General features: G+C 40.8%; 3 non-coding genes across 3 annotated transcripts; all 3 read left to right on the plus strand.

Annotated features, from left to right (window-relative positions):
• Positions 1–9767: 9767 nt before the first annotated feature.
• On the plus strand, positions 9768–9839 carry trnat-cgu (transfer RNA threonine (anticodon CGU)). The gene has a single exon. It is a non-coding gene; the product is annotated as a tRNA-Thr (tRNA).
• A 2364-nt stretch (positions 9840–12203) lies between these two features.
• On the plus strand, positions 12204–12275 carry trnaa-cgc (transfer RNA alanine (anticodon CGC)). The gene has a single exon. It is a non-coding gene; the product is annotated as a tRNA-Ala (tRNA).
• A 95-nt stretch (positions 12276–12370) lies between these two features.
• Positions 12371–12442, plus strand: trnaa-cgc (transfer RNA alanine (anticodon CGC)). Its single transcript has one exon. It is a non-coding gene; the product is annotated as a tRNA-Ala (tRNA).
• The last annotated feature ends 299 nt before the right edge of the window (positions 12443–12741 follow it).

The following is a 12741-nucleotide window of genomic DNA, read 5'->3' on the forward strand; positions in this document are numbered from 1 at the left end:
AAACGAATGAGATGCTTTTGGTGCAATTTGAACATTTTAATGGGCTAAATGTCCTCAATTTATAAAAAAAAATATTATTTAGCCTATAACTTAAGAATTAAATGAATAAAATGAAACAATATTTATAGTCTTTTATTCTGCACACTGTTGTCACAAACTGATGATTGTTGTTAATTTATGTTTTCAATAATTTAGGTCCCAGGTCAGTGTGACCACTCCACCACCCCGCCACAATGGCGACCGATATTTATCTTTGCTCACAACATTTTCAAAAATGTAAGTATAGATATATTTTTAATTGTTTTTGGCCCCGAGCAAAGTGACCACTCCACCGCTTTGTGCTCCAGGGATCAATATTTTTTTATTTTTTTGCACACAATTGTCATAGGTTTATGTTTTGTTTTGTTTCTTTGTCCAGAGCAAAATGACCACTCCACCACTATGTGTTCTGTGGGCTAATATAGATTTTTTTTCTGTACACAATTGTGGTAAGATTGATGTTTTTAATAATTTAGGTCCCGGGTCAATGTGACCACTCCACCACCCCGCCACTATGGCGACCAAATTTTATCTTTGTACACAACATTTTAATTATTTTTGTGCTCTGTGGCCAATAGCAGAGTGACCACTCCACCACTACGTGCTCTGGGGGACCAATATTTAATTTTTTTGCACACAATTGTTGCACATGAATGTTTCCCCGAGCACTTTTGCACAGTGTTGTGACCACTTCACCACTTTTGTGCAGAATTGTTGCCATTTTTTTAGCTTCACGTTTCCCAATATGTGGAACAACATTTCTTTGATTTAAAGCTTCTTGGTGAACCATCTTATCTTCCACCACTTTTTAGTTTTCCTCTTTTTCTCTGCTTTCTTACACTCCTTCTCTATTTTCTTCCATTCTTTCCCCTCCTGCTTCTTTCTTTCTTTCATTTCTGTCTCACTCATGTTCCTTAGCTGTTTTTGCTTCAGCTCCTGGAGCATCTTCTGCTTCAGAGCAGCCTGGTTCACCATCATGGAGACACGCCGCGCTTCATTAGTTTGAAGCTGCAGCTCTAGATAGGATCTCTCCATCTCCCTGTTTAGCTCCAGGTTCTTTTTCTCCTCTGACCATTTCTTCTCTTTTTTACGGATTAGATTGAGGAACCACGACTTCTTCCTATTTCCTCCCTCAGTCTCACTCTCCATTTCTGTTCGGCTTTGCGTTTCTTTACGCAGTTGTGCGACAGCTTGGAGATCATTGACCTGTTTAAGCAGCTCTTTGTTTTTCTTCTCTGCCTTTATTTTGTCGCCCACCATCCGAGTCCAGGCTGGTCCCAGCTTCTTTGTGATTTTCATCTGGGACTCTGGTTTTGGGTCCGGACTGTGGCCAGCCGTGAGCTTCTCAATCTTTAACCTTAATGACTTGATTAGCAGGAACTGATCACACTGCTTCTTCTGTTCCTCTTTTTCAGCTTCTTTAATAGCTGGGTCCATCCCCTTTCTCAGGGTTTTTCTCATAGCCTTGTCCCTCTTCCTCTCAATGCCCATCAGCTCTTCTAATTCCTCTTTTTCATTCTCAAGCTCTTGGATCTTTCTTGCCAAATCCTTATTCTCTTTCCTCATCATTTTTATCATTCTGCGCTTGTTCTGCTGCTTCGGAGGTCCACAAATCATGTGCTCTCCCCAGTTTATCTTGGTCTCATTGATGGTTTCCACTTTGCACAGACCCTGTCCTATGTCTTCATTATACTCCTGCATTGTGTTTTCCATATCCTCTATTTTTTCTGTCATCGTTTCCATCATATCTCTCTCTGGAAGCCCACAAGTCGTGCTCTCACACCAGTTAATCTTATTCTCATCGATGATGTCCAGTGTGCACTGACCCTGTTTTATGTCTTTATTAAACTCTTGTATGGTGTTTTCCATGTCCTCAATTTCTTTTGTCACATTTTTCATGTTCTCTCCCCTGTCAGTCTCGATGGTTTCCAGTGTGCACTGACCCTGTCCTCTATCTTTACCAGTCTCCTGCATCTGGCTTTCCAATTCCTCAATCTCTATTATGATCATGTCCATCATATCTCTCTCTTTTCTCAGCTGCTTTTGAGCCCAGTTGTTCAGGTGCTCTCCCCTGTCGGGCTCCATGATTTCCTGTTGGTCCCGTCACCTGTATTAGCTGCAGTAGAAGCGCTGAGTAGAATCTCACACCGAGCTCTGACCTGCTGAAGTGAAGCGCCTGTATTTATACTCTCTCTCCAGTGACGTCACAACACCAACCGGTCCGCATCGTGACGTCATTTGGTTCTAAGACGTCACTCGCGTTAGCCCCGCCCCCTCCCCTCCCGCGCCCCGCCCACACACACTCACGTTCACTTTCATTATACAGGGTGGGCCATTTATATGGATACACCTAAATAAAATGGGAATGGTTGGTGATATTAACTTCCTGTTTGTGGCACATTAGTATATGGGAGGGGGGAAACTTTTCAAGATGGGTGGTGACCATGGCGGCCATTTTGAAGTCGGCCATTTTGGATCCAACTTTAGTTTTTTCAATGGGAAGAGGGTCATGTGACACATCAAACTTATTGAGAATTTCACAAGAAAAACAATGGTGTGCTTGGTTTTAACGTAACTTTATTCTTTCATGAGTTATTTACAAGTTTCTGACCACTTATAAAATGTGTTCAAAGTGCTGCCCATTGTGTTGGATTGTCAATGCAACCCTCTTCTCCCACTCTTCACACACTGATAGCAACACCACAGAAGAAATGCTAGCACAGGCTTCCAGTATCCGTAGTTTCAGGTGCTGCACATCTCGTATCTTCACAGCATAGACAATTGCCTTCAGATGACCCCAAAGATAAAAGTCTAAGGGGGTCAGATCGGGAGACCTTGGGGACCATTCAACTGGCCCACGACGATCAATCCACTTTCCAGGAAACTGTTCATCTAGGAATGCTCGGACCTGACACCCATAATGTGGTGGTGCACCATCTTGCTGGAAAAACTCAGGGAACGTGCCAGCTTCAGTGCATAAAGAGGGAAACACATCATCATGTAGCAATTTCAAATATCCAGTGGCCTTGAGGTTTCCATTGATGAAGAATGGCCCCACTATCTTTGTACCCCATATACCACACCATACCATCAATTTTTGTGTTCCAACAGTCTTGGAGGGATCTATCCAATGTGGGTTAGTGTCAGACCAATAGCAGTGGTTTTGTTTGTTAACTTCACCATTCACATAAAAGTTTGCCTCATCACTGAACAAAATGTTCTGTGTAAACTGAGGGTCCTGTTCCAATTTTTGTTTTGCCCATTCTGCAAATTCAGTGCGCCGATCTGGGTCATCCTCGTTGAGATGCTGCAGCAGCTGGAGTTTGTAAGGGTGCCATTTGTGAGTAGCTAATATCTGCCGAAGGGATGTTCGACTGATGCCACTCTCCAGTGACATGCGGCGAGTGCTACGCTGTGGGCTCTTGCTGAATGAAGCTAGGACAGCCACTGATGTTTCTTCATTAGTGACAGTTTTCATGCGTCCACATTTTGGCAAATCCAACACTGAACCAGTTTCACGAAACTTGGCAAGCAGTTTGCTAACTGTAGCATGGGAGATGGGTGGTCTCGTAGGGTGTCTTGCATTGAAATCTGCTGCAATGACCCGGGTACTGCGTTCACCAGACATCAACACAATTTCTATCCGCTCCTCACGTGTTAACCTCTGCGACATGTCAATGGCTGTAAACAAAGAGAAGCTTGTAAATAACTCATGAAAGAATAAAGTTACGTTAAAACCAAGCACACCATTGTTTTTCTTGTGAAATTCTCAATAAGTTTGATGTCACATGACCCTCTTCCCATTGAAAAAACTAAAGTTGGATCCAAAATGGCCGACTTCAAAATGGCCGCCATGGTCACCACCCATCTTGAAAAGTTTTCCCCCTCCCATATACTAATGTGCCACAAACAGGAAGTTAATATCACCAACCATTCCCATTTTATTTAGGTGTATCCATATAAATGGCCCACCCTGTATATTAAAGGAACAGACCTTATAAAGCTGATGCGTTTACTTTAATGCATTTTATTATTAATTTACTTTAGAAAATACAGTCAAGTGTGTTTAAGACATCATATAAACTCCTGGTTCAGTATGAAGCATCTCACTATAAATATATTAGATTATCTTTACTCCAGAAATATTCTGGACTGATTTGTTTATGATCTTGTTTGTGCAGCTGCTTCTGCTTCCTCATGTTTAAACTGTGGGAGAAATCAGCTCATCATTCACTTTATTAATATTCTCCTCATTTGTGTTATTTCTGATGATGTTTTAATATGTGCCAGGGCTCGATACCTTTCAAACACTGTTTCATGCAACAAATAAATCAGGGGATCAGGATGTCAATAATCAATATTAATTAAGATCTAATAAAGCATATCAGAACCCTGGAATTGAGGATAATAGGAAAATCTCCCACGTTCATTTTAGTGCTCCTGCTATTTTTTTTCAAATACAAAATCTGTGAATCTAACTACCCATAATGCCCCCCACCCTCCTGTCTGAAAAGTGGTCGCACACCAAGGGTTCCACATATTCCTGCATGTCTTATAAAGAACTTAAAACAGCATTGAGCTCCACAAGTGTTGTTCAGACTATAGGGTGGCTCCCCCTGGTGGATACACAGGAACTGCTGGGGTGGAAGATACAGAAATGCATATTTATATATGATTTATATATATTTATTTAAAATAAAGCAATAAATACACAATTTTAATCACGTATTATCATCTTTAACTTATTAAACATCCAATTTGAATTGCATTTAGGAAGTGGAACTTATTATGTATACAAAAATGTAACTAACACGTGAAAAACTTAACATTATTGTTTAAGATATATTACAGATAAAAATTATATTGTGTTATTTAGTTTATCAACCAAAACAAAGTTAAGATCTGATTACAGTAGTGTTTTAGCAAACTCAATCACTAAAAGGTTTACGTCAATGATTGAATGTACATGCTTTATTTTTCTCTTAACACATAAAAATAAATTCAATCGAAATTCCTGATAGAGACTGAAGATTTTTTCATGACTTACATGTAAACAAATCTACTGCAGTTAAGGTCAGTAAGGAAAGTGTTAGTGTTAAAGCTTGATGATGAATTTGTACCCAGTACAACAAGATTATTCATTCCAAGTTGCAATTTGAATGGAAGTCTGAATGCTTGGTAAAATGATAATTAATGCTGATTTTTTAAAGCTAATGTAGTGTTAATAAATAGAATATGATATATAATGATAAAGAATAAAGATATTTGAGATCTTGATAATGTTCTGAACAAGAAATAGTTTTACTTATAGAGTCCCATAAATAAGAAAAACATTTTCGGCATTTAGCAGACGCTTTCTATCCAAAGTGACTTACAGTACTGTGACAGTAAGCAATTAAGGGTTACATTCAGTACATCGACTCTAGTGAAGACCAAGAGTCACAAAATTGCTTAAATAGACCTTTTTAAAATAAATCCCAGTGTTTGTGTATGAGGTGGTGTGTGTGGTGTGAGGTGTGGTCTGGAGTTGTGGGAGGGGTGGTCACTCCCAGTATAGCTTTAAAACTAGCTTATTACTGATTTGCATGTTGTGAAAATGCAAGTACATTGGCCCACAAAGCCAAGCTTTAAATTTACAGATGTAAACTTTTATTGTTATATATACATACACCGATCAGGCATAACATTATGACCACCTTCCTAATATTGTCATGGTCCCCCTTTTGCTGCCAAAACAGCCCTGATCCATCAAGTCATGGAGTCTGACACCTTTCTATCAGAACCAGCATGAACTTATTCAGCAGTTTGAGCTACAGTAGCTCATCTGTCATCCTTCGCTCCCCAAGTGCACCAGTGAGCCTTGGACCTTCCTCGGACCACTTTCGATAGATACGGACCACTGCAGACCGGGAACACCCCACAAGAGCTGCTGTTTTGGAGATGCTCTGACCCAGTCGTCTAGCCATCACAATTTATCCCTCGTCAAACTCACTCAGATTCTTACACATGCCCATTTTTTCTGCTTCTAACATCAAGGTAAGCGACGCACACACGCTCGACCATCCACATGATGTATAAAAGAAAACCTGATTCATCAGACCAGGCCACCTACTTCCATTGCTCTGTGGTCCAGTTCCGATGCTCACGTGCCTATTGTTGGAGCTTTTGGCAAAGGACAGGGGTCAGCATGGGCACCCTGACTGGTCTGCAGCTATTCAGCCCCAAACACAACAAACTGAGATGCACTGTGTATCCTGACACCTTTCTATCAGAGCCAGCATGAACTTCTTCAGCAATACAAAAAGAAGCATCAGTCATTGTGTAGCTGTTGTACATGTGTGTGTACAGTGTTTTACTTGTGTACTGGACGTGTAGGGAATTTATGTGTGTGTGTGTGAAGGAATAGGGTTCACATCTACATCATACACACACAAACATGTAATGGTGTACAATAGTTGCTTTATTAGAAGTGGATGAAATTCCTGTTAAATGGGTTTGTCACTACCTGTAGGTTTACATTTACATTATTTAGCAGACGCCTTTATCCAAAGCGACTTACACAATGAGCTTAACACGATGAGCAATTGAGGGTTAAGGGCCTCGCTCAGTAACCCAACAGTGGCAACTTGGTGGTGGCGGGGCTTGAACCGGCAACCTTCTGTTCACTAGTCCAGTACCTTAACCACTGAGCTATCACTGCCCTAGGTCGGTCAGCACACTATAGTTCCATATATATAGAATATTCTGCTCAGCCTTGGCAGGCAGTAGTTTGAATGTGCTGCTGAGGTAAGTACGGCCTCTAGACCAAAACTAGTATAATCATGAATAACTTTATAAACTTTATACATAATATATACAGGGGTTGGACAAAATAACTGAAACACCTGTCATTTTAGTGTGCGAGGTTTCATGGCTAAATTGGACCAGTCTGGTGGCCAATCTTCATTAATTGCACATTGCACCAGTAAGAGCAGAGTGTGAAGGTTCAATTAGCAGGGTAAGAGCACAGTTTTGCTCAAAATATTGCAATGCACACAACATTATGGGTGACATACCAGAGTTCAAAAGAGGACAAATTGTTGGTGCACGTCTTGCTGGCGCATCTGTGACCAAGACAGCAAGTCTTTGTGATGTATCAAGAGCCACGGTATCCAGGGTAATGTCAGCATACCACCAAGAAGGACAAACCACATCCAACAGGATTAACTGTGGACGCAAGAGGAAGCTGTCTGAAAGGGATGTTCGGGTGCTAACCTGGATTTTATCCAAAAAACATAAAACCACGGCTGCCCAAATCACGGCAGAATTAAATGTGCACCTCAACTCTCCTGTTTCCACCAGAACTGTCCGTCGGGAGCTCCACAGGGTCAATATACACGGCCGGGCTGCTATAGCCAAACCTTTGGTCACTCGTGCCAATGCCAAACGTCGGTTTCAATGGTGCAAGGAGCGCAAATCTTGGGCTGTGGACAATATGAAACATGTATTGTTCTCTGATGAGTCCACCTTTACTGTTTTCCCCACATCCGGGGGAGTTACGGTGTGGAGAAGCCCCAAAGAAGCGTACCACCCAGACTGTTGCATGCCCAGAGTGAAGCATGGGGGTGGATCAGTGATGGTTTGGGCTGCCATATCATGGCATTCCCTTGGCCCAATACTTGTGCTAGATGGGCGCGTCACTGCCAAGGACTACCGAACCATTCTGGAGGACCATGTGCATCCAATGGCGGTGCCGTGTATCAGGATGACAATGCACCAATACACACAGCAAGACTGGTGAAAGATTGGTTTGATGAACATGAAAGTGAAGTTGAACATCTCCCATGGCCTGCACAGTCACCAGATCTAAATATTATTGAGCCACTTTGGGGTGTTTTGGAGAAGCGAGTCAGGAAACGTTTTCCTCCACCAGCATCACGTAGTGACCTGGCCACTATCCTGCAAGAAGAATGGCTTAAAATCCCTCTGACCACTGTGCAGGACTTGTATATGTCATTTCCAAGACGAATTGACGCTGTATTGGCCGCAAAAGGAGGCCCTACACCATACTAATAAATTATTGTGGTCTAAAACCAGGCGTTTCAGTTATTTTGTCCAACCCCTGTATATATATACACACTCAATATTATATTTATACACTCAATATTATATATATATATAAACGATGCGTTTGATCTCTGCAGGCGGTGGTTCATCATACACAACAATCAGCTTCTCTACAAGAAGAGGTTTAAGGTAGGTCACATGACTTTACATGATCTAAATCAGCTCTCTCCTGGACCCATAATGCACCCTCATCTTTTGGGCACATCACAGCAGAGGTCGACTTCTGTGCTGGGCTGTGTCCCACACCGCCCCGTCATGTTTAAGTCTGGGACGATTTCACCGGCGTTTATATCATTGACTGTATTAATAAGAAGGTTTTATGTTCTATTCCCCCAGCATGACTTCACGGTGCTGGCTGAAGACCTGCAGCGCTGTTCGGTCCAGAGCTGTGAGGACGCCGGGCGACGCTTCTGCTTCCGTGTGGTCACGCCCACAAAGTAAGTCCAGATCTATAATCATCAGAGACAGACAGACAGACAGATGATCAATAGACAGACAGACAGGTAGATAGACAGACTATTTATCTATCTGTCTATCCATCTGTCTGTCTGAATGTCTGTCTATCTATCTGTTTATCTATCTAATCAAACTGTCTATCTGTCTGCATCCTATATAATCTGTATCTATCACCGTGTGTGTACAGGAGCTGTACGTTCCAGGCCGACTGTGAGGCAGGAATCAGACGGGTACGAGAATGATTCAGAATCAGGGTTCACACCCACTTTAATGATTAAAGCTAGCATGGCTGAGAGTCAGGTGAGCATGTGCTGTGTATCAGGACTTTCTAACCTGAGTAATTTAATCACTGAAAGTAAGAATATCACCCTGTTCTTCTGCCATCTTTAATTCTGGCTTCATTTCACCTAATGAACGTGGCATGACCTTTATAAATGCTTACAATCAATTTTATCAATAAAATTTTGTCAATTTTGTCAAGAAAAAATAGAACTGCTGTGTAATTTAGTGAATTCTTGCACTGCACATGGCAGAGGACTAAAAGAAATTAAGACCATGTAGAATAAAAGTATGAGGAAAGTATGAGGTTAAAAGCATCAGCTTTTATTTATTCTTAAAAGAAAAATACATGAACCTCAGTCATCTTACACGAAGATCTGTTCTGCTCAACAACAGTAAAGCTCTCCATCGTTTCTGTGTGGCAGCTCCATAACTGAAGGGCTGTCAGTGTAGAATCGGGTATGTGGGTATATGCCCTGCCCTTTGTACACAGGCCGGTTAGCTCAGTTGGTTAGAGCGTGGTGCTAATAACACCAAGGTCGCGGGTTCGATCACCGTATGGGCCACACCCACTTTTGGACTTAAACTAACAAACAAGTGAGGTCAAGAGTACCTGCTAGTTAGAGAAGGCCAGAGAAGGCTGGCCAAAAGTGACCAAACCCCTGGCCCTTTTGCCCAATTAGTTAGGTAAAGATTAAAACAGACAAGGGTGAAAGCAGGTTAAAAACTATGGTCAAGTGTGTTTTTCTAAAGCCGATGGCTTTAAGAACGGTCACTATCAAGCTGGCGTTCTGCTTGTTACTCTTGAACTTTAAGAAGGTGCTCAGCTTCCAGTTGTTACTTTTGCACAAGAATGTTTTTTCAACTTTCTGCCAGTTATCTAGAGAGGTGCGATGGCCAAGTGGTAAGGCGTCGGTCTCGTAAACCGAAGATCACGGGTTCAATCCCCGTTCGTGCCTTTAACATGCATGCTCTCATTTTAAAACATGACCAATATGCTCTAGTTCACATTCCCTCTAGGCTAATTTAAGAAACACAACTCTTTTCCTAATTTCCCTTGCAGGTCTTATTTACCACATTAATGCTGTGCTTCCACACCAGCACATTTCCTCTACATAGGGATGGCAGCTTAGAGGTACTGCATGCCGTGCCTGTATGAGCTCCAGAGTGTCACAATCCCTTGAAATATCCAGGTACTTAGTCAGACTCAATCACAAGCTTGTTTTAAACTTCACCCAGCTGACTGAGCAAAGGTACAGGAGTTAGATGAATTTTGGATTGGACTTTCTATTGGCTTGCATGACATGATAGAGCTTGTTAACCGAGTGTTTAATGTCTTTTGGAGCCAACCGGTTGAGAGAGCCAGTTCTTAACCGCTACCACAGAAGACTATGCAAGTGTGCTGTTAAATCTGCAATCCCTCACTTGACAGAGGCTAGAGATTCCTGCTCCTGGTTCTGCTTCTCTTTTTGCAAAGACTCTCATACCCGTTGGAGGTTTACAGTGGTGTATAGTAACGAAGTAATAATACTTCGTTACTGTACTTTACTGGAGTATAAAAAAATTCGGCAACTTTCACTTTTACTCCACTACATTTCCTAAAGAAATTGTGTACTTTTACTCCGATACATTTGCTGTATGCGAATTCGTTACTCGTTACTACAAAATAAAACAAGAATTTTTCAGCTAAACAATGTGAGATGTGTGACAGACTGCAGCAGGTTTGGCGAATCTGCGCTTGTAAATTACATCAGCGGTTAAACACATTCATGCGCAGATGCAAACGTTTTGTAAAAGCGCATCGTTCACTCAAAGATACAGAATAATCGTCATTTCAGAATCTCCCCGTCTAACACACTGATGTAAGTTAGGAATGATTAACAAAGTAAAGCCACAGCACCATTGTTTTTATTATTATTATTATTAGCATTAACATTGTTCAGATATCTAGCTACCGATTACATTCGAACCACAAATAAAACGTTTCACTACATTAGTTTGTAATTAATTCAGTGCAGACGTGATGTGTCCCATCATTTTTAAAAACTCACCTACAAACAAATATTTCCTCAGATAACTTCTGTATTACACTGACAGAGGAAACATTCATGGTGCTGAGGAACATGCAGCATGTCTTTAACCCTTTAATGCTCTCAACAAGAACTCAACTTTCAAAATTTTATGGATAATTTTTCAGCTGCTGTTTCAGGTTGACACATAATTTAGAAATGGTGTTTTCTTAAAGTAAGAATACCAATGTTTTTTACGTTTAACACACGCCAATCAGGGAGTAGATACAGCCCAAAAAAGATTATTTAAATACAGCTTATTTTACCCAGCTATTTAGATTATACTAATGGTTGAGCAAATCATTAAAGGGTTAAAAGTGCCACACGTTTAGTTAAACTTGCCTGAGTTTTGCTTTTAAATTAATTCTGCCAAAATTCAGTTGTTTTAGGTTATTGGGATATATGGGCCAGTGATAGCTCAGTGGTTAAGGTACTGGACTAGTAAACAGAAGGTTGCCGGTTCAAGCCCAGCCACCACCAAGTTGCCACTGTTGGGTCCCTGAGCAAGGCCCTTAACCCTCAATTGCTCATCGTGTTCTGCTCATTGTGTAAGTCACTTTGGATAAAAGCGTCTGCTAAATGCTGTAAATGTAAATATATACAGTATCTATAACTTGAATGTACTACCCAAATCAAAAAAATAAAACAGTATAGAAAATGCAAATAAAATAGATGCAGTGTTTTTTACATTTACATCGACTCTTATTCCATCTTTTATGAACTCAAAATATTTCATGTTTTGTCTGGTCAACTTCATTCTTAACATACACATACATGCATTTTAAGCTACAACACATTCTAAAAAAAGTTGGAACGGGGCAATTTAGTCCTCGTAATAAGGTTAAAAACAACTAAATAATGACGTGATTTCAAATAGGTGATGTGAACAGCTGATTATAATCACAAATTTGCTCAGATCATGTTCAGATGGAAGGAAGAAAAAAGCTTGTTAAGTTGGTTTACAGGTTTAAAAGAACAATCTTATATTTTTCTAAATGACTGCTTCAGTTTATACTAACAGCATTTACTTTTACTTCTACTTTTAATACTTAAGTAAATTTAATATCAAATTACTTTTAATACTTAAGTACATTAAACATCAGATACTTTTAGACTTTTACTCAAGTAATATTTTAAAAGGTGACTTTTACTTCTATCTAAGTAAATTTCTGGTAAGATACTTGTACTTTTACTCAAGTATGGCCTTCAGGTACTTTATACAGCACTGGAGGTTTACCCTGGGAAGCACGAGTTGGCGATGTAGCTCAGTGGTAGCGCGCATGCTTCGCATGTATGAGGTCCTGGGTTCAATCCCCAGCATCTCCATTCAAAAGCTTTTAATTAGGGACGATGTCTTACCTGGCGTTCTTATTCTCTACAATAGAGCTATAGAGCCATAGCAATCCTGCTGTGTAAGAAAAGGGGATGTAGCTCAGTGGTAGAGCGCATGCTTCGCATGTATGAGATCCAGGGTTCAATCCCCTGCATCTCCAGCTTGTTGTTTCATTCACTTGAAACAAACTTCAAGTTTGCTTCCACACCCGATAGCTTTAAGAATTAGCACTTTCAAGCACACATTCCAGTGCTTACTCGTGCACAGGGCCATTTTTCAGTTCGGGTAGTTGTTCCAGACCCATTCACAAATCAGTTTTAATCTTTACCTAACTAATTGGGCAAAAGGGCCAGGGGTTTGGTCATTTTTGGTTAGCTTTTCCATTTGCTTTATTGACACGGCGCAGCTTGTTAATTGAGTGTTTAATGTGTTTTGGAGCCAACTGGCTTGCAGAGCCAA

Source organism: Trichomycterus rosablanca, chromosome 14, assembly GCF_030014385.1.
Source record: "Trichomycterus rosablanca isolate fTriRos1 chromosome 14, fTriRos1.hap1, whole genome shotgun sequence".
In the NCBI taxonomy this organism is placed as follows: domain Eukaryota; kingdom Metazoa; phylum Chordata; class Actinopteri; order Siluriformes; family Trichomycteridae; genus Trichomycterus; species Trichomycterus rosablanca.